This window comes from Falco cherrug, chromosome Z (assembly GCF_023634085.1).
Source record: "Falco cherrug isolate bFalChe1 chromosome Z, bFalChe1.pri, whole genome shotgun sequence".
Lineage (NCBI taxonomy): Eukaryota > Metazoa > Chordata > Aves > Falconiformes > Falconidae > Falco > Falco cherrug.
This window is the reverse complement of record NC_073720.1, coordinates 21,357,147-21,384,867: the sequence shown is the minus strand read 5'-3', so window position 1 is coordinate 21,384,867 and position 27,721 is coordinate 21,357,147. Positions and strand designations below refer to the sequence as shown.

Below are 27,721 nucleotides of genomic sequence, written 5' to 3'. Positions count from 1 at the left end.
GAAACTGATAAAAATGATTTAGTGTACTGCCAACTAATGTTGCAAATTAGCATAGTACTCAACATTTTACTCAAATGTAACCTTGCAATACAATATATCAGGGGTCCTCAAACTTTTTAACCACGGGGCGGGCGCGCGGATGCAGTGGCAGGCAGCCATCTGCGGCTGCTTGGTTCCCCCCAACCCCCGGCGGGGGGTGGGGGGGGTGGGGGGTGGCTCTAAATACCGGGGGCTGGATTGAGGACACTGGGGAGCTGTATCTGGCCCATGGGCCATAGTTTGAGGACCCCTGTTCTAGGGCCTTGACTTCCCGTGAAAGAACATTGCTATACTGCTTCTGAATAAGGGGGCTTTATTTATCTGCTTCAACAAACATGCTATATTTATATAATTTCACCTGTGAAACTAAGGAATAAACATGTTTGTTGTAAAGCTATATATTGCTGTACCAGTAAGTAAAAGATAGCATAGTACAAGACAACATGATCTGTTTTTATAATGTGAAATAGAAAGCAAAAAAGGTACTAGGTTAATAACTTCTTTACCAAGGTTACCAGTACATCAGTGATATTTGTCTGTTCAGGCAATGTGTGCTACTTGTCCTTTCTCCCTGTGTTCTCATTCATGCTTTCTTGTATTTTCTTTCTGAAAAAAAAAAGTTTCTGGATGGATTCTTCTCCTACTTCTACTCCATCTTTATACTCCAGTTTTTTTGGGGTAGAAATGGCACGAATCTGTTGTTCATGTGTTCATGTGAAAGCAAATCTCCATGGATGCACAGTTGTATATGACTCCTCTACAGGCAGTCTGTGTCTTGCAACCTTATAACATAGCAAAAGGTGATAGTTCTTGTCGCTGTTTTCATTATAAAAAGAACTGTGCTGAAAATTTATTAGCTATACAAAACCCATCATGATGGCATTTTCCTTCATTTCTGTGAGGGCATGAGAGGAAAAGAACTCCCTGACTCTGCCTCTGGGCCGCTTTTGTAAAACTAAAATTTTGTTTAAAAATAATATTCAGTTTCCACTAATTTTTTTAGTAACAGATTGGCTGAAAGGGTATTCCTTTTCATGAAGCCCCACTTCTACACTCTTTTAACTTTTTTTTTTTTTTAAAGCATTTTAAAGAATTTGAAATCTCTTAAGTGAAATTCTCAGTCATTTATTTGAAGTATATTATATAAAGACTCAGTCCTGGCAGGTGGAGTAATGGGCTGCTGTGGTGGAGGTAGGAGGTGGCAGAGTGCCCCTTACTGCTGAGATGGGGATGCTGTATGCATGGGGAAGGACATCGAGCAGCCAGCAACAAAGGCCTGCCCTTGTGCAAAACGCCACCAAACTGTGTGACATAAGGTAACTTGTAAATGTACATTTGTGCTTTTAATGCACCCAGGATTTGATTCTTTCTTAATTGGCACAAGCAGTTCTCAGTGGACTGATTCCCAGGCTTTTTATGTTATTATTAATTCCAGGCTGAATTAATCTCTGAATTATGTGTCGTGCTGAGGACGTATGTCAGCAGTTGGTATAGAAACTGTGTATTGGAGGTGGTCCCAACATACTTCTTCATAACTTTGCAGTATTGAAGAGGTACATGTGTGTCAAGTTCAGATGGTTACTGTTTTAAAAAACAAAGTTGTATTTCAACCCCAGATACCAAGATTTGTCATTTGGGAAGACAGGCATAAGCAGCTGTGCTTCTGGAATCACCTCCACTTTGACTTGGTATATTTGTTACTGTTCCTACCTTACAATCACATATTTTTGAGATTGATTAATACTACGTTAAGCACATTGAGTTGTACACAGCTCATGTTTTTAAAGCTCTTAGAGAAAAGGCACTTTGCTTCCTTTAAAATTTTGGTTTAAACTTCATTTTTCTGTGGGACTTAAGCCCTTAAGAATACTGGGGTGGGACTTGCTCCAAGTTAGGACAACTGTCAATGTAAAGAGTTAATCTATGCATGTATGACAGGTGTTGGAGCTACTGCAGTCAACAGTCACCTAGTCAATACTGTCAGAGTAGCTTAAAGATCAGTTGAGCTCACCATGCAGACACCTGGTGACAAACCATTTCAAAGGAAGACAAAGAGCAATGTATTATGGTCACCTAATCTGCATTGCTGGTCTGTGTCCTTTTAGTGCACAGTAAATATAGTTTCAGTTACTTTAATCTTTCAGCCCTCTGTTGTGCCTGCCTGCAGATTTAAAGGAAGACCAAACATGCCATAGTGTTCAGTCACTAAATATTTCTAAGGCATATTGGGTATGAAAAGGGCTGTAAATGTTCTTGTTCTGAGAAATGAGAACTTATTTCCTCCAAAATCCAGTATTCAAGCAGTTTTTTAATACATAGTTCTTTTAAAAGTTTTTCTATCTTGAAAATTATAGAATTAGTTCTTAATAGTCAAAATATTTCTAGTGAAAGTGGGGGCTTGCACACCTTCAGATGCTTTTCTCAAATATATTATGGTTCAGGTTAGATTTTTTTAAAGAATGACTGATGTGCAGTGTATGGAACAAAAAAGCAAGTTTAGAACATGAAAAATTATATTCAATATTCAATAAAACCAGAGAAAATCAATCAGGTAAGATTATAATTATTGTATTAAATTACATTCTGTCTGTCTTCCTGTGTAACACTTATCATTGCAACATTTCAAAGCATTTCACACAGAAATGAAAACTCGGAAATATATTGAACAGGTACTTGCATAAATCATGCGAGATAAACTAGACTACCTCAGAGTCATCCATTAATAGAAGGTGGTTTAAGCATCTGGATGGAATGTCTATTTCTCCATCTGTAAAACCTTCTAGTTACAAATACATGCACTCAGATGTTAGGCCAGTTTCATATAGTTTGTATGTCAATGCAGGCAGTATTTCAATGAAATTACCTTGTGATCATTGTTTATAAGGCTAGCAAACTTATTTTGATTACACTGCTCTAACTAGAGCTTGGCAAATATTTCGAAAAGAACACCAATTTAAATGGAAAAAATACCTCAAAAAAGAAAACAAAACAAAAAAATCAAACCCACAGCAAAGCCCAGTTATCTTTAGCTCTGAAGTCCCTGAATCACAAATTGTTGAAGTTTAGGAATCTATCTGAGGGAAAGAAGTATCACGTACCATGTCTGCTCTTTTTGAAAGTCATCCACTTGTGGCCTTCTGGTCTAGGACAGATGATCTTATTTGCATATTTTGTTTGAAGTTCTGTCTGTATTTGATGTTTCAAAGCTAGTGTTTTTTAAAACTGCTTACATGATTCCTTAGCAATCAGGTAACTCAGTTTTCAGGGAGTCCCATCTCCAGGTCGTCCTGCTGAAAGGAATTGAACCCTTGTGTTTGGAGTTTTTGGATACTTATCAACCTCATGTATTTATATTTTCTGATGAGGGTTTTCTTCTGCCGTAATTTGGTCTTATGTGGTTAAGACATTTAAATATTAACTGAGTAATGAGTCTGTGGAAGAGTAACACTTCAGACTGATAGCGCAAGTGCTAGATTAAGAGCCTATGGTTCACTGTGCCTGCTCAAGAGATTATTTAAATTACTTGCTGAGAGGAGCAGAAGGAAGAATACAGATAAAACAGAGTAAAAAACCCTAGGTCAGAATGTTAGAATCCTTCTGTGGCAGTAAAGATTTTCTCCTACAGAAGATGGCTATTTTTGTATTCTTCACGTGGTTTCTTACCATTACACATTTTCTGATTAAAATGAGAAGTCTGAATTACTGTTTCAAAACATTTACTCGGTCACTAATATTCCTTAATAGATTGTACAAAATAAAATAGTAAATCTAGAATTTGATACTCAGCAAAACAGTGCTAGTTTTTACTGCCTAACATTTACCACTAGATATGTGAGTTCATCCTCCTTCGTGTCATAGTAAAATATATGTTACAGAATGAATCTTCTAGTGTTGAGTACTAATAAAGTAGAATGATGATTTCTGTGAAGGTGTTTAGGATTGTTTTCTTTAAATTTGGCAAATGACATATTTGTGGTAGTTCATCATTGAACTATAGCTTCAATTCCTTGCGTGTTGTGAACCACCTGAACCGTATGCAGCTACCTGAACCGTATGCAGCTTACTGTGTATTTCACATGAAGGTTCTCTTGCAAGACACATAGAAGTTGCTCCATTTGTAAAGAGGTGTCTCGATGTAGCCCTGCGTTTTTCTCACTGCTATTACGCTAGAAACATTAAACCACTGTATCTTAGAAATCACTACTTACTTTGTCTTACTAAAGATCAACTAACCTAACAAACAGTTCCCTTTGTGCCTCTTTTGATCACAATCTGAACTATTTCTTATGATCAGAGGAACAACCTAGTTAAGGATATGTTACTATCTTAGATGTAACTGATGAAAGTGAGAGAAACAGTTTTTATTATGAACACTAGAGGGCACGAAAGCATGTGTCCAGAGAGAGGGAAATGCTTTGCAAGTAAATTAAAGCAATTCTGAAATCCCATAGCTTTCATAATCTCAAAACCTATGGGAAACTGGATTGGTTTACAGCATCACAGAATCACTCAGGTGGGAGGGCAGCACTGGAAATCCTCTAGTCCAACCCTCCAGCTCAGTCAGGGTCACCTGGAGTAGGTGGTCCAAGGCCATGTCATGTGATAGCTTTACAGCTTGTAGTTGTGATGTGCTCTGAACACGAAGTGACCAAAACTATTACACTGTAGTATTGTGTCATCTTTTATTCAGTCAAGAAATTTTCATTAAATTCATTGTAGTGAATTTTCTTCAGTCACCTGCAACACCACATGGTCTAATACTACTTTTGGATCTGTTCAGCTTTTTGGGTAACTTGTAATGCCAAGCATTGCCTCTTTGTTTCATCCTCTTCCATAAATTAATTCTCATTATTTATGTTAGGAACTTTGTGATAGTCCTTGTTTTATAAAGTCTAAATAAAATTGTTCTTGTCATCTTATATTGCAATTCTTGTGTTAAGATTGTGCAATTAAATAGTCACTAAAGCTAAAGGAATGAATTAGAATTATTTTAATCTTCAAAGATTTAAGGAGAAAATTAATTGAGATAAATATACTGAAAAAATAATAAATATATAACATTTTTTCCTACCTTCAGTAAATACCTTGTTTAAAGATGCAGTTTATGTTATTACAGGTTTTGATTACATTACAATCATGTGTTAAGCAAGATTCCAGTCCTAGTTCAGGTACTGATTTATTTTTTGGTTTAGGTTAAATCAGCTAAGTTACCTACTTCAAATTATTTTTTCGTTAAATAAGAAAATACTTTTTACTTCCAGGTGGATAATTTCCTTTTTAATAAGATGGTGAGAAAAACCCCAAACAAAGTACATATCTAAAGTGATATTTAATAAGTAGTTTCACAAATAAAGGGGTTTTTTAAATACAAAATGTATAGTATGTAGCTTCAGTCAGTTTAATTAGGAAAGCCTTAGCACTTGCTGGGAAGCTTGCATTTTAAATCAATGTTTACGTATTTTAGACAAGAGAGTTATCTGCACTTTTTTCTTGCACGCAGCTCTCCTGGATTTTTCCAGTGGTTTTGACTGCCATGTTGACTACCACTCTACTCATTTTCACGGGAGGCTAAACCAAATCCACAGTTTGCTAATTCTCTAGCTACTGGGTCCTAGGCAGCCCTGATGCGTTTCCTCTAATTGTTCCTTTCTTTTGAGTAAGACCATGAATACATAACATATGTCCACATATAAGAACTTACCTATAAATATTGTCTATCATCTTTGAAAGGCAGATTAACTTGGGCTATGTGAGCATCAGAATACATGCTTTTTAGCTGTCACACAGACAAGCGGGGCTGAGTTGCAAAGACTTTAGGATTCATATTTCCCAAGTCTTGCTGGAAATGTTAATTCTGTCTTGTGCTCAGGGACTGAAGTAGGATCTTTATTTCCAACTTTACAAAAGATCACTTAAAATTATACATTATGCAAACAAGATTTCTTATATGCTTTAGCGATAAATTAAAATGTAGACTATAAACTTAGCTTGTTTCTTCTACATTTCAGTACTGTCCAAAGCTGTCCCATTTTTGCCCTTGTCCTAAGGCACTTCTCAAATTAGCTCTGATCTAAGTGGCTCCAATGCCCCTTCTGTTGCAGTCAGCTAGAAGTACAATGGGTTCCTGCCAAATACTTCTGAAATCCCACTAAAAACATAGGATTGGAAGTGTTCAGGAATTACTCTAATTCATGAATCTCTGAGAGGTCTCTGAGGGATCAGAGGATTTTTTAGTGTCCCTAGGAACAACTGAAAGCTTTCCTAGGTAATTTGCTGAATGTACATTTTGCTTATTTGTGAAATCCCCTTTCAATGAGCCAGCTCCAGACATGACTCAAAGGTGCCTGGTAATCATTTACACAAGCTCTTAAATTTCACTTGTACTAAAATTAGATTCCTCAGTAATTCTTGAGATGCCATTTGTCCTTGAAGTATATCAGCATTCTTTGAAAAAATAGGTAAATAAAAGAGCTTTTATTTAAGCAACAATTTAAAAAATAATGACCACAACATGTATTGGGGAAGCATCTCTTTGTTGTGTAAATTTTTTTTTTCCAAATACAGGTTGTACATTTTATTGGAAAATTATCAAGAGTAAGAGCATTTCTAAACCACACATTATTTAATCTGGTTACCTTTTTAAAAATGATACTTTCAGCTGTGGCTTTTACAGAATTTTGTAGTTCATAACTCTTCAAGCTGAAGATCAGTGTACAGTGCTTGTGTGATGGACATGGATGAACATACAATTCTGTACCAAGGGTAACATCTGCTGCACAGGCTGCAGAAGTTGCTAACAAATTCAGAGAAAAACCCTGCTCAGTAAAAGCTCTTTGTGCAAACTCCATAGAAAACTTGACTAGACACATATAAATAGCCTTAACAGTCCTGCCTGGTCTAGCACCTTCCATTATTTCATGATTAAACCAACTTACTTCTGATCTCAGGTCTCTCCTGGCTTTCATTCTGCTATTTCCTTCTTGATTCTGTCACCTACAGTAGGTAGTGGCTGTATACATGTTTAATGAAAGAGCTATCTGTTTAGGCTGCTACATTTTTGACATCTCTCTTCTTGCTCTCCAGTATTAATACTTTAATCTCTGGGAAAGAACTTCACACTTCTTTTATCTTAGGTACATTTAGTTCTTCATGTAGCTTGCTTCCAGCTCAGACACATTCGTTTTACTTTCTGAGAGAGAGCTTGCTGCTTCATTGCATAGCTTTAATAGCAAAGACCAGAGCACCAAACTTTCTACCACTTTAAATCAGTCACCACTCTTTAACAATACTTCCCACACAACAGATATATGAGACCACCAATAGTTGTAACTGATGAGACAAAACCCTTCATACATGCATCTCAAATCAGGTTATATTATAATCTGTAAAACTAGCATGAGCAAAAAATTACTATAAAGTTACTGAAAGAGCAAAATTCAGATGTTTTTGTTTTCAGAATTTTTTAATATTTCATATTTACAGAATCAATGTGAGTGTGTGCTTGTGCATGCATATTTGTATGTCTTCCTTCAATGTAATTTTTAACCCTGTATGATTTCCACAAAATTCAGTGGTTTTACAAGAATCTGGGAAATAATTAAACCCTTGGAAGTTCACAACTATAGAACTGTTGGAAGTTCACACCTTAGAGCTGCTCTTTTCACATAAGGGCTGCAGCCTATGCTGACTTTTTATTAATCACAAAAAAATACTTACAGTAAGGCATTCTTGTGAATGCTCCAACCTCAGGAATACTATCAGTACTACAAACCACTTCAGAAACTTGTTCAGGTGAGAAGGTCTTACAGAAATATTCCCATTTAGCCACCTATAAGGCAGCCAAATTTGTTTACAGAAACAAGGGCTTCAGAATTAAGCATTAAAGCCAACAAGGGGTAATAAGAAATAATAATCAGAAAAAATTTGCAATGCAAAAAGGTAATAAACATGGGTAGAATCTTATCTAAGCTTAAGAAAACATAGTCAGAGCATGGATTTTTCTTCATACTTAGTCCCAAGTGAAATAATTTGTAAATTTTTTCTTCATTGAACATGGTAATAGGGCCAAGCTGGTATCATAAATAATACATTCAGACTTACTGACCTGTTAAAATAGATCAGAATGATGGAAAAAATGAAAGACTGAAGAGAATGTACTTGCCTTTAGAGAGGTTGAAAGTTCAGACTTCCAGTTTATTACTCAAAGTCAGAATTAGGCAGGTTGTTTTCTGCTGGAGTGATTCTTTGTTCAGGTGGAAAGGGAATTGTGTCAAGGTTCAGGATACTTCTTTCAGGAGAAAATACCTGTGTCATGGAAGTGTAATGTTCTGAACAGTAATAATATAAAAAATTCAAGTTAGAAGAAATTTTACAAAAATAATCTTCAAGTTACATCATAACTAAATGAAATGTGGAAAAAAGTTTTATTTAATTCTAGGTCTTACGTATTCTTAGACTTCCAGCATAAACTTCTATTGAGGTAACTATATGAAATTCTAGATACTGTCATGCTACTGGGGAAATTAAAATGCAAGTTCATCCTATATTCAAATGGTTTACTCCTAATTCTTGTTTTGTCGGTTGTCTTTCATTTCTGTCTTGATAATGGCAAGAGAGGGAGAAAAAAGGTGGGAAAATACCTTGTCTGTAATAAAATGTGCATAAATATCATTAAACTGCCTAGAATTCAGAATTTGCAAGCCATCTCTTAAATAATGAGTGAATATTTTATTTTAGCACTATAATATTCAGTGGCATTTTGTTTGAAGATGTCCAACTAAACCATTAGGTGGTGTCTGAAAACAAAATGAGTAACTCTGGGAGAAGCATCTGTAAAATACTGTACACTAACGTGAACTGTTCCGTCCACTGTAATGACCCCAGTCTGAACTCTTTCAGAGTTTCCAGCTGATGATAAATAAGCATTTTTTAAACAACAAAGTTTACATATTGCTATTGTTGCAATAGTATCTGTAACATCTTTCTTTTCCAAGTATAACACTGCATACAGTAGACCAGCGTGCGTGGCAGAGGCTTTGGGAAGGCTGCCTGGGGAGGGAGCACACCCGCGCTGCAGAGGAGCCACAAGGGGAGCACACGGGAAAGCCCTGTAAAAAGTAATAACCTCAGTTGTTTTTCCTGTTTCCTACATCTTCTACTACTTCACCTGCCAAAACAGGAATCAGTGGTCCTGCCCATTTCCCAGTGTTGCTCAGGAGGTGGTTGGCTGAGCTGGCAGCCCCTGCACCTCCCTGGCACAATGCACTGCCAGTGTAACATCCATCACACCACCCACTCAGGATGGGATATAAACTATATACTTGTTTATTTGTTTATGTCCTTCCTACTTGTAAGTTTGGGTGCCATATATCTTTTGCACTGAACTCAAAAACTGAAACTCAGTTGATGAAGCTGATCTAGGAGCTTGTCACAACTTATACCTGACCGACAAGATCAAGGCGTAAGGGGGAGGCTACTTAAAGAAACTACGGTAGGAGTCATAGTGTCCAGGTCCAGGCTGTACTTCTGTCCTGTGCTCTGTTGAACAGTACAATCTGTCATGCGTCCCTGTGCTGTAGTGGCTTCCTGTCATATCACCCAAAGCATGGAGCAGGATTAGAGTGGAGATCTCTGCAAAAACACCTTCACCACCACTGGTGAGCCTTCTGGCTATGGTCCCCTTAAAGTTGTAATTATTTGAGCTTTGGAAACACTGAGAGGAATTTAGGGATAAAATTTGGTCCTTTGAGTTTTAAAATGCATAAACAACTGGGAAAGTGAACTGAGTCTGTAAAGATACTTATGCTTACTGCTTGCTTACAAGAGCTTTAACACTTACATGACTTCAAATGACCAAAAAGAAGTCTAATTTCATGTGGGTTTCTGTGCTCGTTATTAATTTAAGCTTCACATTTTAAATTATGAAAAATACTATTTTACAATTAATTTATTATATAAAAGGTTTCTTTAAAAAAAAACAACTCAAGAATGTATATATCCAGGAGACCAGTAAAAGAAATGTTCCTTTAATAATTCATTCTTTGTAGATCCTTCAAACCTGAAGCCATCAATCATGACATACTCCAGTGGTGCCACTGACCAGCTAGGAGTGTGAATGTGATATCCCAATATCTGTCACAACTGTAGAGCAGAAGTTGCAATCACAAAACTACATAGAATCTCCAAGATACTGCACCATAAACGTTTATTACAGTGTGCATTTCTGTAAGAGGTCTGGATTACCACTGAGTGCAATGATTGATTTTACCTCTTTTATATAAAACTAGATACTATTGAGCTGGGTTTTTTCCACAAAACACTGCCTACAAGTAACAACTTAATGTCAAATCATTTAACGTTCTTTGAGTGCTTCTAGAAATGTTTTGTCTGATGAAAAAAAAAAAAAAAAAGGCAGGAAGAGCATAACAACTTCTCTGTAGACATTGAAGTGTATTACAGAGCTATATACTTCTTCGTTTCCTTAAATTTCCATAAACACTGTGACTTGGTTTGATACAGTGATCTACTGCATGCCACTGTGTACTGACAGTAAGTGTTTTTGATATCAAGGTATAAATTTAGTCTTTAGTAACTAATCTCCTAAGAAGCTTACTTCTATGACCTTATTGTAGTTGGCTGCATTAGCAGGTTTATTACAATAAGAAGGGCACTAAGGAGGAGGAAAGAGAGTTTATAATAAGCATGTTTGGTTCCATTTTCTTTATTTAATAAAAATGTTGCTTCTGTATAAATGTTTTGTACAAAATTCTTTTTAGAAACAGAATGTGAAAATGAAACATACCTGGCAGTATTCAGTTATATAAGATGTAATTATAAAAATGCATCCTAACCTGGTTTTATTTGACTGAAGAGAAATACTAATTTTGGGAATGCTCACTCATTCAAGTATGTTTTAAATGATCTATTAATTGTTCAAATTGTAATGTTATCATGATTGTGAATAAGACTTTAGCTTATGATATCCACCCAGGGAGCACCTTACTAACAGTTGTTAGAATGATCACAATTCTATTCCTGTGGAAATCAGGTTCTATATTAATATAATTTAATTATCTAGTATATTGTTTAAACTGCTCAAAAGTAATGTGACTTTTGACCTGGAAATGGTGATTTCACCTATGAGTCCCATATGTTCAAAATTTACTGCATTGTGTGCAGAGTTTTATTGTCAGTTGACCCTGTGCATTTGTCAGTGTAACAGAAATGTTCCTCCAAAAGCGAAATATTCCCAGTTAGAGTATATTTATAAATTTTCTGATGACTGTAGTTTCTCACAGTACCTTTACCATGATAATAGTGCTGTTCATCAGATAATTGATTCATAGATGTAATTTATCCCTGAAAAATTTTCTTATTCTCTGACCTTCTCCAGTATGGCCCTGAGCAATCTTCTTTTTTCATTTTTAACCTTGCTTTGGGTGAATACTCAGTTTCTCCTCCATCACCTTTCTTATGAATGAAAATATCTGGGTTAGCTTTGTTTCAAAGATCAGCTAAATTAGAGAATCCTCTGCTTAGCAGTGCTGGGAGGTCATAGCCACATTCAGAGCTGGTTGGAGAAGTAACAGTGGCCTTGCTGGCGTGATCTTAATTGTTGTCAGTGTTGAATCGTAGGCTGTTGTTTGCCTTCAGCACAACTAGTGCTGGATTGAAACAATTGCATGCAAGTGTTGGGTCTTGAATTATAAAAAATAAAATAAATTAAAGTAATTAAAAGGAAAAAAACCCCACACAAACCCCCAACCCTAAAGCAGCAAAACAAACAACAAAATGACACCGAACTGGAGTGACCCCAGGTAGCAGGGAACTGAGTTCACTTCTCAAAGTCACTGGCAGTAATTCAGTACGGGAAGTGATGTCTTTGAGAAAAGCTGCCAAGAGGCCTGAAAATTATCTACCGGTCTCAGACGTACTTTCTTAGAGTGGCTGATCTCTCATAGATGATTAAGCCTTTTCAGAAAAGCTACTTAATGTTATAAATTGATTCTCTTTAGAAACTGTGAGGGAGGATGACACACTTGAAGAGAGTTAAGAACTAAACAAATAAGCAATTGAGGGGTTTGCAGGCGTGTTTTCAACAGCAGTTTTACCCCCTGGTTACCAGCTCCTTACTGTGCTGTTGGGGACACATTGGGGGATGCAGCAGATTTTGGTTCAAGGGTCTTTTGGGAGGTTTGGGGTCATTTTCTGCGTACTCCTTAGCTGTCTGATGCCAGCTGAAATAGCTTGGTCAAATATAATCCATATTGAAAGTATGTTCAACAGTCTGTTAACAGAGTTTGAAGGCTTTTGTCTGGGCAGCAGTGAATAATCATGCATTGTCTATTTCTAGTCTGCCTCAATTCTATGGTTCTGTGCTCTTAGTGGCTGCTATTAACTGTTCAAGGGTCTACCATAAGAGTTCTTTACTTGAATAACGCAATAAGAGCCCTGAATATAGGTAACGTTCACGCAAAGGGCAAGTCTCATACAGCAGGAAATCCCAGTTATCCCTTCTAGCCTGTGCTCTCAGCCAGCCATATCTCTGCCAAAGCATACCGTAGGAAAAGGACGTTCCCTTACACAGTTACAAGTGCTTCATGATTAGTGCACGGCACCTCCAGCACAACTGTCCGGCTTTCCCTTAGGCATATATTTTTTAGACAATTCTAGAATTAAGTTTGCTAATGGCCTTTCTGTGGGATCCTTTTGGAGCCTATAACCCTCGTCCATCTCCGAGGAATAAGATGAGATTTCGCTTTTTGAAGTCTTACAGGTATCTGTTCTAGTGGCTTATGGTGTAACTGAAAGTGATATTTGCAACTGTAGCTCTTTTCTGTTCTTCTGTAGGATTGTAGCATATAAAAATTTGGAAATGTCTTGTATTAACTGTGACTGTCTTGAACTTGTAAATGATTTGCGGAACGATTATATCAGGAAAATAGTAATTGCTTCTGTGTGATTGGAAAGTACTGTAAGTGACCATGGAAGTTTATGAAACTGCCTTTTAAAAGCATATAATAATTTTGAAAATGTTTTGCACTCTAGGTTGGGGGGAAAGTATATTAGAATTTATATTAGTGTTCTTATAAAAATATAAATTATAAATATTATCAGTACTTGTTATAAGTAAACATATTTAGTTATAAATATGGCACATTGGTACAGCATACCAAATTTTAATTAATATTTATAGTTGAGGGGCTCTTACATAACCAGAAAACCATGTTTGTGAAATATGTTTGTGTTCAACATTTTAGAAGTATTTTTAACCAATGAGAAAAACACATAGATTCTTTTTTCCTTAGCTGTTATTTAAAAACAGCAATAGCAAAGTATGTTTTCCATTATTTATTATACTACTTTTTTTTTGCAATTGAACCAATACTTGTTTTCCAACTTCCTTGCTTTTATTTGTAATAGATGCAATATAAATCTTCAAGTATACAATTCTTATTAAAAGATCCTCATTTGTATATAATTCCTTGAAGAACTTACTACATATCATCTTAATAATAACGTTTCAACATTAATTGATGCAACAGCCACACTTGCATGTGTACAATATCAAATGCCTAAGAAGCTAAATGCTTTATGTATGATTATTGACAGCAACCACTGTATATGTGAATATGGTAAAAAAAGCTGGGTATGTACAGTTGAACTTCTCTCAATATTCTCTTTTGCAAAAGCTACATTGTTCATGTAAAGGGAGCAGTTTTTATCGCAAAAAATAATAACAGATAAAGGGATTTGAATACAGAATAAAAAGGTGGTATCTATAATAGTTTCTAAAAGTTCGAAAGTAGATCATGTAATTCAATTCAGATTCTCTTAAGGCAATCTTATAAGGAATTTTTTTGCTTAAAGAAAGCTACTAGTGTTCTTTTAAAAACTTATATTACTGTTTCAGAAACAAAAAGAAAAATAGTTCAAGAAGCAAGTTAATATAGGATCTGATTATTTTGATGATTAACTTATGTAAATATAGCACACACTAGTTTTTCTTTCTAATAAAGTGAAAATAGTCTTAAAAGTTGTGAAGAAAAATAGAAAGCAAGGAAATCTTATCTAAAAAGTCCAGAGGCATGAATGAATTTTGTCTTACCATAGAGAGAGTGTTATATGTTTGTTTTTCAGGAGCTTCAAAGAATTAGCATGAGGTTGAAGATAATTTTACAAGAACTGGGTCACAGCTGTATTATTTAATGCGAGCCATTTTTATGTTGTTACTTTTTGTTTTGACTAAGAAGATTAAAAATCCTCAATATACATATTGCCATGTCGCTGCCATGTCTCCATTCACACTGTAGGTTATATTTAGAAATCCACTACAAAATTTTACAGTACCCAGTCCCTATGTAATTTAATAACCTTGTTTATGTCAACTGACAGTTCTGCTCACATCACTCAACTATCTGATGTCAAGGGGCTTTGGTTTCTAAAACTGAATGCCTGATAGTACCATCTAGGTTTTCCATGATGAACATTGTATAGCAAACCATGCTGTTCTATTTCATAATCTTCATTTAAATTGTGAAGTTGGCCATGATTTTTAAGTTTCTTTTACTACATTCTGCACAAAAACACGGGGTTTCTTCTGTGGGATTCACAATTTATTGATTAAATGGAGCATTATGTTTTAATTTACATATTTTATTTCTGGGAGATTCTGTGATGCATTGATGTCCCCTCATAACCAAATAGTGATTTGAGTTTCTCTGCTGATGAGCAAGTGCTGAGTTTTGCATCTTTCTAAAGATGATGGAAGAGCCCAGCTTATGCAAGTTTTTCCAGGGTAGGAAAAAATATGCCTTGAGACAATGCCATTTTTCTAGGAGGAGCTGGAATGTAATGCAGCCACTTAAAACTCCTTCTCCTCCTCTTCCCTCCCCATCAAATAAACCATAGCTTAAAGCCTCATCAAATTGTACTGAACAAAACCAGTAAAGCAGACCAGAGAAAACTGGTGGAGATCCACTATACACAAGAAGTGAAAGTATTCACAGCATTAGATGTAGAGCCATGTTCACAGACAAGGAAACTCAGGAGACCGCCAAATGATTTCACAATTTTTGCAGTGTGGAGAAGGAGGAGGGTTGTTTAGTTGTGTAAGGAGGTGTGCCTATCCAGCTCTCTGGAAGATGGACATTCTTCTACTGCAATAGAAACAAAATATTTGTAAATCTTTATTATGTTTCCAGAACTCACAGACAAGCTCACCTCTTTTCTTTCCTCACCACCACCACACACGCACCACCCCCCCCCCCCCCCCCTTTGTAAAGCCATGAGTCTTTCTGAAGTGAAGCACACCTCATTTCCTGAAATGCAGACAGGAATCGTGTTTCCTGCTGCATTTTGCTTTGCTCAGGAAAATACTGCTAGATATGACTGTAAAAAATGAGTCCTAATAGTAGCACAGTTATGCTTCAGAGCCTCCCGAGACCTCTGAAGAACGGATGGAGGCAGAAGCCTTTGTCATGACCTCTACATCCTATCACGCACGGATGATGAAGAACTAAAGGACTTATCAAAATTCCCTACAACTGAGATGTTTGAATAAGAACGTGTTTTATGACACCTAATCCTGCTACATGCTAAACACTTACACCTTCCACCAACTTAATGACGGGGCCTCAGGACCATGTAGAAGATTCTCCAGAGGCAGCAGGATCTGCCCTGGTTGTCTGCCTGGTTGTTGTCTTTTTTTTCACAATGAAGAATTTGTGTATAACTCAGAGCAAAAATGTGCTGAGTTGAACCAGTTCATGGAGACAGTTTTGTAGATGTTGTAAGCTCTAAAGTAAAATGAACGTTCTGGAGAAATGACACTGGCAATATTATGCATGAAATTAAATAATCAAATAATTAGTATGTTTGTTAAATTATTGCAGTGTCAGAACTACATCTTTCTTTGGTTAGCTATGGAGATACACTTCCTGAGACAGTAATCATGAAACTTTACCTTTATATGGAAAAGAAATAAAGGTTCTTTATTGTTTTGTTTGAGCTTCTTTTGTTCCTTCTTCTGCTTTCTTTCTGTTTTTCTTCTTTGGCTGCCACCTGGCATATTTTCCTGGGCTAGAGGAATGGTCATGTGGCTGAGGCTACTGCCAGCACCACTTCTGCAGCCAGCTGCTCATGGCATTCATACATAAGGAGGCAGATTCCCTCCTGCCAGATAATTGTACTCCAAGCCACTAAACCCTTGGGAGCTGAGCTTGAAAGTGGAATCTCTCTCTCAAACAGCAATTTTCAGGAATCCCTTCTCTAAGGGGACTTCTTAATGATGTCAAAGCTTTCTTAGTGAGCAGTGTAATATTCTAACTTTTTTGTTACTGTAAGCCTTGGAATGAAATGGGAATAGAAACCAGATTAAAGTTTATTATTTTATTAGGGATTAGTGAGTCCCAGCACACTGAAACTGGTTTGATTCTTTTTGACTACTCATTCAAATTGTCTGAGAAACAAAATATTCAAATGTATGAGTCTGAATGTTTCATGTGAACATGATGAGTCACACAGTTGATTTCATATTCAGCTCAGAAATTCTGTAATTCAGACTAGGCCATGTCACCGTTAATATGGTGTTTTGAGTCTCACGCAGACTTATTTTAGAAAAATCTGCATACCAAAATGCCATCATACCCAATTCAGACATTTTGTTATGCTGATTTGAAATCTTGGGAGAAGTGGCAAAATAGCGAGGCATATTGGTAGTCAGGTTAAGTAGAAGTAGGAAAGCAAGTGAATCATACTTGACTCTTGGTGTTGTTGCAGATGTACATCCTTGACAGACCTGCCTAGAGATTTCCTGAAAATGAATGAATATTGAGTCTCTACACCATTGCCTAAAACCCTGGAAAGGCAAGCCCCAGTCCATAGGTCCCCCACAGCAGGAAAAAAATAGAAGTAACATATTTAAAAGTTTCTGGTTTTGTTTAAATTTCTCAGATGAGATGTATTTGATCCTCACAGAGGTAGGTTGAGTGAGCTGATCATAGTGGGACAGGTTGAGTCTGTCAGTGTTTCTTATTGTTGCTTTGGACTGGCATTACCTGAGCACTTATTCTGTAGTATTTTGTTGTTCTTGCTACTGCCTTGGAAGTGATTTAGTTGGTATGAAATAAACAGAAAACTGAAGTATATCTATAGGTATTTTATCAAAGAGTTTTTTTCCATTTTATGCTTAAGTAAGTTCTAACAGCCTAAGCCAGAACCTGTATGAATAACTATCAGGAAATGTTCTTTTATACACATTGAAGTAAATTATGATGACTAGTGTTGCCAACAGTTTACAGTAAATAAATGGCTGGGCTTTGCTCTTTCTGGCTGGAACAACCCCCATACAGAGCTGGCCTCCCAGAGTGGGCTGGGAGCAGGCATTAGCATTCCTTAGGATGCAGAAAAAGGTTACACTAACCGTAAACACCAGGAAATTCTGAGTTTGATTTAAAAATTTTAGATGTCCATGGATATTTATGTTAATGTCAGGACTATCTGACTTGCAATTCCCTGATGTATCACAAATTCTAGGAGCACTATAATTAGGTCTATCATTCAATCTGATACTGAATACATCAGGAACAAGCTGACGCTAGTTCAGTATGTACCATGTCAAAATGTTGTAATTAATTTCTGGATACTGCATTAAACAAGAAGAAAAGTGGTACGGAGTTAACCTAACAATGTTTATTTTATGCCACTGTAGATTATATCCATGTCCATTGTGGATCTGAATAGATAATATATTTTTTTTTTTTATGGCAAAGAAAATTTAAAAACTGGAATTACTTACTGGAACTAGTAAATACAATTTATTTCCAAGCCCCAGAAAACACTAATATCTACAGGTCATTTCATGTTTCAGTTGTGTCTATGAGAGCCATATGCGAGTGTTAATTGAAAACCTCTGCAACATGCTAAAAAGTAATTTCAGGCTCTAATGCACCTTTTTCCATGAGGCAAAAAAGAAAAAGGGAAATGAAGCCGGGGAGGGGGTCAGGGAGAGACTCCTGCCCATCTAGAAGGGTCTGGCACCACACTGGTCTGTTGTTCTTTGCTGTAGGGGCATTGTTATATTTTGTCACAGAGGTGGTCCATGACAGCTAATCCAGCGCCTGGTCTGTGGCAGCAGGCAGAAGCAAACATCTGAGGGAAAACAGTAAGACATGTAGCGGTTACAATAGAATCCTTTTTGAGAGAGAATTTCCTCAGTATCTTCAGTAGTTCCCTATGTATAGGTATTCCAGAACTCTCCTTACTGTCTGTATTGCTTACTTTAACAAGTCTGAGTATTATAGTTATTCACATCAAAATTTGACCATTTTTTAATTAAAAGGTTGCTGAATTGTTGGTTTTAGCGATATCTTCTGATACTTCCACAGGTGAACTGTCTGCGATGTGCATGAGTTTCTTCATTCTGTTCTCTTTTGCCTTGGAACATTTTAAGTATTGTGACCTTATCTTACTGAATGGTTAGTTGTTTTATATTTTGTATACCACTTTTGCTCATGAGCTTTCTAACTAATTATATTTTCAGTGCCTCTTCTTTTTACACAGAAAAATTCTGGGCCCATTTCATTCATGTTGCAGGTTTCTTAACCACTCCTACTGCAGTACTCCTAATGCAGAGCGACTAGAAGTAAACTCAGAGCTTCTGATGAGGGCCCATGTTCTAGATGAATTATAATATTCCTATTCCCATGCAAGTAGAGTTTAATTACATTTCCATTATTACTCTCTATCTCATTTCTGATGTAGTTTAACAGATTTGCTGATTAACTAACTTTAGGAAAAGAGCAATAACCTCCCATTACATTAAATACTTGGTAGTGTCTGTTCCAGCCAGACTAGATATTCTGTGTTTTTAACCCTGTTGGAATACTCTTACTTTATTACTATGAACTTTTTCTTTTGTTCCATGTCTGCCCATTCTTTCCTCTCAGAGCAGTTTACAAGGACACAGTATTGAGTGAAGGCAGCAGGGATCATTGCAGGAGGTAGAATTTCAGTCTCACTGGAAATTCTGCATTTCTAAAAGAAAGAAAAATCTCGTGTGATGAAAAGCCAGATTTGCACAATTTTCTATGGGAAGAATTTTACTTTTTTTTTTTAATATAATGAAATATAAAATGTTATTAGTTTTTTTATAGCCTCCTCTATATGGTTCCTGACTTGTTTGGGGTTGGAAAGTCCTTCAGGCAAGCTGCCAGAATCTGGGCAACTGCAGAAATTGGGGGTCTCAGCAGCAGGAGGAGACAGATGCTTCCCACCAACACAATCAGACAGTTGATCATTATATATGTGTATATATGTACACACAGACACATGTGTGTGTGTATATATATATTTGACATTAAAGTGAGCAAACTATCAGAAGTTTGCCAGGAAGAAGCTGAATACACAGTACTTACTTTATTGTTCGTCCACATATACTCAGTTTTCCTTTATTTATTTTACCTTTGCAACATTTTCAGTCAACACTCAGCTCTTTAGTGGCTTAGCTTTCACTGGCTTAGGTAAAAATTTCTGTTGAATTTGTAAAAGCAAAATGACACAGCAGAACAAACAACAAAGTGAAAGATCTCTCCCAAGCAGGATCAGATAAACTCCTGTTAACACTAGCTGAAGTTACTTAGCTAGTGAAGAAACCTAAAATGGAAGAAAGCAAAGCTACTTAAATGGGATATAATTGTCTCCAGATGGAGAATGGGAGGCCTCATATTTTCTTGGTTATAACAGATGTAGGTGTAGCAAAAAGCCAAATATAAAAAAAAAAAAAAAAAAGAAAAATAAATAACAACTCGAGCTACCTATGTGTTACTCTAATATATCCTGTAAGTTACCCTGTCAATCCAAATTAATCTGCAGTTGCTGAGAAGTGCGCCATATGGGATATTTCATTGTCCTCATGATACTTCATCTAGAGCACCTTTTCCTTCCTCAAGCTCTCTGAGACACAACTATGTATCTGCATCCCTTGTTACAAACTGCCGCAAAAGTGCTAAAGAAAAGCACTTGGACAGGTTGACACTGATGACTTTTGCTTACTTTGTCAGGAATGGTATTTGGCCCACACCAGATCTGCTGTGAGAAGCCTCTCACCTGCAGAGACATCACAGGGAGTTCATGCTCCAAGGGAAAGTTTGCCAGCTGCTTAAATCTCTTCCTCTGTACATGACCATTTTAGGTACACAGAGCACAAGGAGGATGGATGGATGGATGGATGGCTGAAATATACATGCCTTCCAAAGTTGGATGCACACCTTGGGAACAGTGCATCAGGTTTTGTTGTTTTGTTTTGTGGTTAGAGTTTGGTTGTTTTGGTTTGGTTTGGTTCAGTTTTCAGGTTTTGGTTTTGGTGTTTGTTTGTTGGGTTTTTTTCCAAATTAGGAACACTGTAGTCTCTTCTATTAAATTTAGAATTCTATTTTCCTTCTGATAAACTGAAATATGACAATAAATTAAACTCATAATTGCCAGTGAAAATATTGCAGGTGGACCAGGATCTGCTGCTTGGACAGCTCTGGTGTAAGGCAGAAGCATCATGTAGCACTATGCAAATGATGCCTGTTTTACCTTAATGCATGACACTAATAAGTGTGGGTATTTTCTTACATTTACTTGGTTTTCCTAAGTGTGTGAAATATAATTCAACTTCTAGGTAACAATCCCATTGCATAATTTTTCCTTGCTTTTTGCTCCTCTTACTCATAAAATAAAAAGAAAATAGAAATACGGTCACGCAAACATTAAATGGGAGAAGCAGAGAAGTCAGCTGTTTTAACCAATGAAGTTCATCTGGTTTATATTATGCCTTGGAAACCAAGGCAAATTTTTCAACATCATTTGCACTCCACTGAACCACAGACTGAACAGTCAGAAAATTGATAATTTGAAAACTGGGGTATGTCTGTAAAACATTAGAAGTAAAATCTGCTGAGTTAGGCTTTTACTGCTGATAGAGGAGAAAATTTTATTCTAAACATTGCATGAGGAAAACACTCCCATGAATTTGCTGTGAAATATCCAGCAGTGATGGGTTCCTGAACAGAAGCATCATGGATACCTGAGGAAGAAATTTACATTATACTAGTATGTGTGGTTAATTATGTCAGCCTTCAGAAACAAGACACTGATTTCTGCAGATATTTTTCTATTTCACATAGAAAGAAAAAAAAAGACATTAATGTAATTTCTTAACATTAATCCCAGCATCCAGATGGTTCCCTTAACGAGGGAATCATGCAGTCTTAATGAGCACATAAGTTGAAAACTGTATTTGTTCCATGTTTCCACTTGGCCACAGTCTCTGTTTAAGCTCTCTCCCACATGATACAGTACAGGACATGGCATATTTTGAGGCTTATCCAAATTTGGCATAAAAATGCATGTAGTTCTGTTTTCTGGTAAACGCTGTTTGGAATCATAGAAAACAGAAGGAATTCTAGCCAAAGTGATTTTACAGTGCAAATACAAGCACTTTTGAATGCCAAAATAATACTTATTGTTTATAGATAAGAATATTTATGATATAACACTAATGGTATACTAGTTTATACTTGGAGCTGATGAGAAAATGTAATGTGATCTTATTAAAAATCTGTTTCAAGATACAGACAAAATTTTATCCTCACATGCACAAAACCAGATATACCTCCAGGATCTACGAAGAGCTTGAAGTTTTGATGACTCAGTTCTTCCTACTTGGCTGTCCTTGCCTAGGATATCATAAAAAGATAAAAAAAATTAATTTTGCTGTGCATACTTATCAGTCTAGACTCCTAAATACACCAAATACTAGCCTGCAAATGCATATATAATTTAAATAGAAATACTTAGTAGTCCAGGTAGTGTCTGTTAAACACATAACCGTACTGTCCTATCCATGCTGACTATCAGAAAATGTACATTTCTGTAAAATTTAGATGTGGAAGATGTTTCTGAGGTATCTTGGTGCTATCAGAAAAGGTTAGCTGGACCGGTTTTAGTAAGTGCCACGTGAGGAGCCATATTTTAACTTGGTTGTATATACACAGTGAATAAAACAGCCCAGCAGTCCTTCCAGCTCGTGAACTGGGACTAGCTGGCATGACAAGGCTGCTGTCCATAATGCTAACTTCATCTGCTCCCTGGAGCAGGTTGTAAGCAGACAAAATAGTCATGTGGAGAGGTCCCTGGTCCAGGCTCAGGTGGTCCATGTTACCCTCCAAACCAAGAAGACTTTACTCCTTTGCTGCTTTATTAAAATAAACTCATCACAGTTTTCTACTGGACTATATTATATTCTGCTTGATTATTACAGTACCACCAATTCCAACTGTTTTTAATTATGTCTTGGAGAATCGTTTGTCCTCAAGTGCTTAAATCTAAAAGGGTTTCCCAAAATGAGGAAAGCCAGGAGCTTTCTTTAGATGCAGTTTGAGATTTTCATCTAATACCTGGACTCTAGTAGCTTTAAAGAAAATACCTTACTCTGAGAGACTGGAAATAACATTTCAAAGATTGTCAGGGCAGGATAATGTGACTTTGACATCCACACCCTGAAAAGTTTCTCTAAAATTCTACTTTTCACAGCAGAGAGTGGAAGCGTGACCCGTACTTCTCCTCACGATGCCCTATTCTTTCTTCCAGAGTTCAAAGTAACAAGTTCTGTGTTAGTATAAGGAATTCACCCAGGCTTCTATTAGCATACAAAACTCACCAGCTGCTTCTTCCCTAGTATTTTTTCAGCATGTATATATTTTCCCAGCTGTATAATTGGAATGTTTTAAGGTGTAAAGAAAGCAGCAGACAATCCTGGAAAAGCTGTGCTCTCTTTCCACTGAGGGAGAGACTGGCTAATGTGCACTTTTTTCACCCTTCTGAAAGGAACACTTGATCTTTGACCAAGCAGATGTTCCTTTTGAATTAATTTGTCATTTTGGTTGTAGTTTATAATAGCTAATATAAGTTTAAGTAGAGGACAATAAAAGCAGTCAGAGAATGTCAGTGAAAATTATTTATTACAGTGCAGAACTGCCTGATGGAGCTGCAGTTTGTCAGCTTCTTAACTTTGATAAAGTGAAATAAATGGATGTTATTAGCAATTTATTGTAAATATTATTTTGTATGATACTTCTAAATGGTTTAAATATTATATCTCTATATACAATATAGATTTTTTTTTTTTTATCCTGTAACTTTTAATTCAGTGTTAAATGGCATACACTATAAAAGGGTAAGAGTAAAACTGCTTCCAAGTACACAGTTTCAGTAAGACATGAACTTGTTCTTGTCAGCTCTTCAGGTTTACAAAGTCACTTCCCTCAAAATAGCTGCTTTAGCAGTTACAGTAAAAATGTTAAGCAATGTAAAGAAGTTTGTGGTAACAATGTAGAGCACTCTTAGGCATCTGCATTTGAAGGCCTACAGCTCTTACCCTAACTTTTGTGCAGCATCATAATTTTTGCATTTATACTGGGTAGCTTAGATAAGTGAATATGAGTATACTTTTAGAAAGACATTATGGTTCTACATACGTAGGGAAAGGTTTGATTTTTGATAAATTTTGTATCTGTAGTTTAGGAACATTTTTATAACCTAAATAACTGTATAACGTATATAATTGTTTTTCATTGTAGCTGCTGTCTATTCCTATTCCTTAACTGAAGTTACTCCAGAATTTCTGCCATGCTTTTGGAATTTATTTCTGGCTAAGAAGTTGCCTTCTTTCATTACCTTCTTTCTGTTTGTTGTATCACTAAGTACATATGATAGCACTACAATTTGATTTACGGTTAGTTGGGTAACAATTTGTTCATAGCATTTATGGAGAAATTTTTTCTTTTCATACTTGGCAGGAAGATAAGGAAAATGTCCTTATTTTGTGTATTTCTAACAATCTAGTGCTTTGTTTAGGATTTGTCAATATCTCTTCAAGTTAAAATTCAAAATAGTCTGAAACTATTTTTCATCTACAAATGTTGGGTTGCACAGTAGTATCATAATACCTATGGACTGAGAGATGCAAATTAAGAAATGGGTAACTGCAGAAAATTCAGAGGAGTCACAGAATTAACTTTTACAGCTTTAATATCCAGCCTTGATTTGGCTACTTGACAGAAAAATATGGGGCAAATGAGTAGGATGAAGAAAGAACTGTTAGGGGGAGAAAAGCATGCAGATGAAAGAGGTGGCTTACTACAGTTACATACGACCACTGTCTAGGCACTGTCAGTAGCAAAAGCTGCGTCATACTGATGCAGCTCAGTTCTTTTATTTCTCCCTTTTGCAGGGCTGAAATTGCTTCCCAGCTGCCTAGAGCCTTTCAATCTGCAATACCTGCCTTTAGCAAAACAAGATTCGCAGTTCCTTAGGAACAGGAGTTCCTGGGAGTGGGAGGCTGCCCTGCTGAGCTACTTTCATGGGTGCACCTTACTGCGTTCAAGATATTGAGATATACATTTCCCTTCCCTGAATATAAATTAACCTATCATGATTATTTCTGCAATGAATAACCAACAATTTGTGTAATAGCCAGGCATAGGTCAGAGCCATCCTAGGTTGCCAGTAACAAGCAGCACCTTGATGCAGATTTAGATTATAGACATATTGCTTCATTAAAGTTTTCAAGGCAAAATTTTATGGCAAATCCCAACCTGTTTTGTAGACAAACATGGCAGGCCAGTGTCACTGTCATCCAGAAAGTTCCTTTTCTGGGCCTCAGACTGTGTTCATAACATTTTTACATTGCTGTTTATCCACTCTATATCTCTCATAGCCCCTGTAATTGTATTTATTTAATTTCTTTTTCAAATCAACACTACTATGGTGAGTTTAATATCAAGACAAAAGATTTTTTTTTGTGGTTCTTGTTGAATGGTATTCAGAATTTATAAACTACATGTTAATGCTTCTGTTAATTATTTTTAATCAATAATATGGCAAAACCTTTAAGGCTTTCTAAAGACTTTTTAAATTAAATAAATACCATTTAACTAACACTATTGCAAGCTTAATTTACAAACTTAGCTGCCTTACTATCCTGGTCACCAAAGAGGTCTGCAGGTGACATTTCCTAAAATATCAACTTACAGGACCAAAACAGCATTCCTGCTCCACACGGCCCTTAGCTCTGTACACTTTGAAGCAGTAGGCACTTTAAACCAGTAGTACTTGAGCTCCTCCCTCTTTGAACTGCTACAAAGGGATCAAACACAGTAAATTTAGGTTGTGTAAAATACCACCTTGAAACCTTGCATTTAGTCTTCAGTCCTTCTTAGGTGGTATGGAAAGTTAGGTTTTGCTGGTGAAGAAGTCAAGATTTTTTGTTGTTGCTGCTTTCCATTTTTAGTTCAAATACAAAACTTAATTTTTCATCTTGAAAAAAAGACAATCCTGGAGGCTTAGTTAAACTAGACAGTGCAGTGCAGCTGTCAGACACTATTTGATGTTGAATATTCCTGATCCTACCATACAGAAACCAAATATACTATAAAAACAACCATACATTTAACTTGTAATTTGGTATGCATTCAATTTCATGAACAGTCTACTGTAGCACACTACTGTTACTGCACCATGTGTTAGACAGACCAAAGTAAAAGGAAAAATTTTCAGGAACTGGCTCTTTGGCATCTATTTGATTTGGTTCAACTTTGAGTCTTGCAAGTTTTGTGAGATTTTTTTATATATAAAGTAGTAAAAAATTATGAAAAAAACCCTGCTGAGATCGTTCAGCTTCATGCTAACCAGCAAATTTACAGGGAAAAATGTTTTCCAAGATCCATGTGAAACCATATTAACTGAACTGCACCAAACCTATCTTACTGAGATGACTTGTCAGGAAGGTGACATACTATAATACATAATTCAAACTGATTAAACCCAAGGAAAAGACCTGGAATGCAAAAACTATTTAGTGTGAAATTCAAATGGATAACACGGGATGATAGATATTTCTAGCTTTTATATGTTGGGAGGGAAAAGTGACAACCGAGCACACATGAACAAAGATATGCCCCTGAAAACTGAAGAGGCTCTCCAGTTCTTCATCCAAATGCAAACCTGGTTAATTAAGCTGCAAAAGCTTTGGCTCATTTTCCATTATCTATTTTATTTTTTGCTGTTGATACTTGTTATATTTTTAAATAAAAACATAGGACCATATTTGTTAGATGAGGTTTCTATCTTACTCTTCCTGCAAACTCACTTTTAAAAAGTATCATAATATATTATTGGTGGTGCTATTTTCTCTACCAGTGTAAATAACCACTCAGTTTACTGGTGTTTTTCCTATCACATAGGATGGTGTTTGCTGAAGTTATAATGCAAAATGAGGCAGGAAGATGTTATTAGGAAGCGTCAACTTCAAATTATAGATCAATTGCAACAGAGTAAAAATCAGTGTGTGCATCTGAAACTTGTCATGTAAAGTAAATGTATTGAATAGTTAAATATCACTTTGTGTACTTAATAGGCACGTGTGCTGTAGCGTGGCTTAGTTCTTAGGAGTAATGACCCATCAGCTGAGCCTGAAAGAGATCCCAGACTGATTTCAGATATGGATAAGAAAATAAACAATAGGGCCTTTTTTTTTTCTTCTTCTTTTTTTTTTTTTTTTTTTTGGTTGGTAGTAGTAGTATTTCTTTATTGTCATGTTTCCCACTTGAAGGAAAACAGGTTACTTTTTAAAGTGCTGTACTTACCGAGAGAAGAGCAACACATTCTGTTGCTCCAGTGTAGCTGCTCCAGCTTGTCAAAAGAGTTTATATTAAAAAAGCTGAAGTGGGATAAGTTTCAATGTGGTGCTCTCATGCATATTCAGATTTAAGCCACAGATTTGTGTCTGCACCACAGATTAGAATTACTGACATTATATCAGTTCCATATATCTGTGGATAAATCCTTGCAGGAGAGAAAGATTCAAGTTGTTAATTTTGTTTTAAATACTACATATTGCAAGAGATAAAAGATCAAATAAGTTTCATATTCAAACTAAAACTAGACCAAAACCCAGGATATGTAAAGGATGAAAGGGTAACTGTATTGTAGGAGAGGCCTTAGGGTTATTTAGAAACGTGATTTGACTGTTCTGATGTTCAGTGGTTTCTTTTCACTAAGATTTCAGTTGCTGATAAGACTTGATAAGAACTTTGTGTCAAGAAAATAACTCATGTTTTTCTAAAGCTCAAATGCATTTTTTTTCTATTGCTTTTCTCTAATGTTGCATTAACCCCTTCTCCATCTTAGTATACTGAGCTGAAGGAAGCCTATTTCAAATGGTATTCTCAGAAAACAAAACAAAACCAGAGGGATTTGACCGAGCTGTAGAAGGGAAATTCTTAGGCCCATAAGCAAAGTTCTAATGTTTTTATATATTAAGATAGTCAAAGTACCATAATCAGCACCTTTCACAAGAGAAATATCAGAATCCATAGATCCTACATCTGCTCATCACCAGTGCAATATACTTTATCCGGTGCACTGGTTGTCATCATAGAAACCATGTAAGTCCAAATACAGAAGTTCTGCAACCTAGAATCATGTTTCTAAAGCAACAGAGAAAGGTCAGAACCACAAGAGCAGCCATGCGTATCTCATCACTCAGTGTGGCACACTAAGGACACCCAGCAATATATTCAAAAGGCAAGCCTGGGAAGTAAAAGTTTTCATTTTAATGGACACTGAATTAATAAAA

At 36.3% G+C, this 27,721-nt stretch overlaps 1 protein-coding gene across 3 annotated transcripts in view; it reads left to right on the top strand.

The window, feature by feature from the left end:
- The window catches only part of PDE4D (phosphodiesterase 4D), a 624,925-nt gene that overhangs the window by 422,506 nt on the left and 174,698 nt on the right, over positions 1-27,721 (top strand). The gene's annotated exons all lie outside the window — the stretch shown is intronic.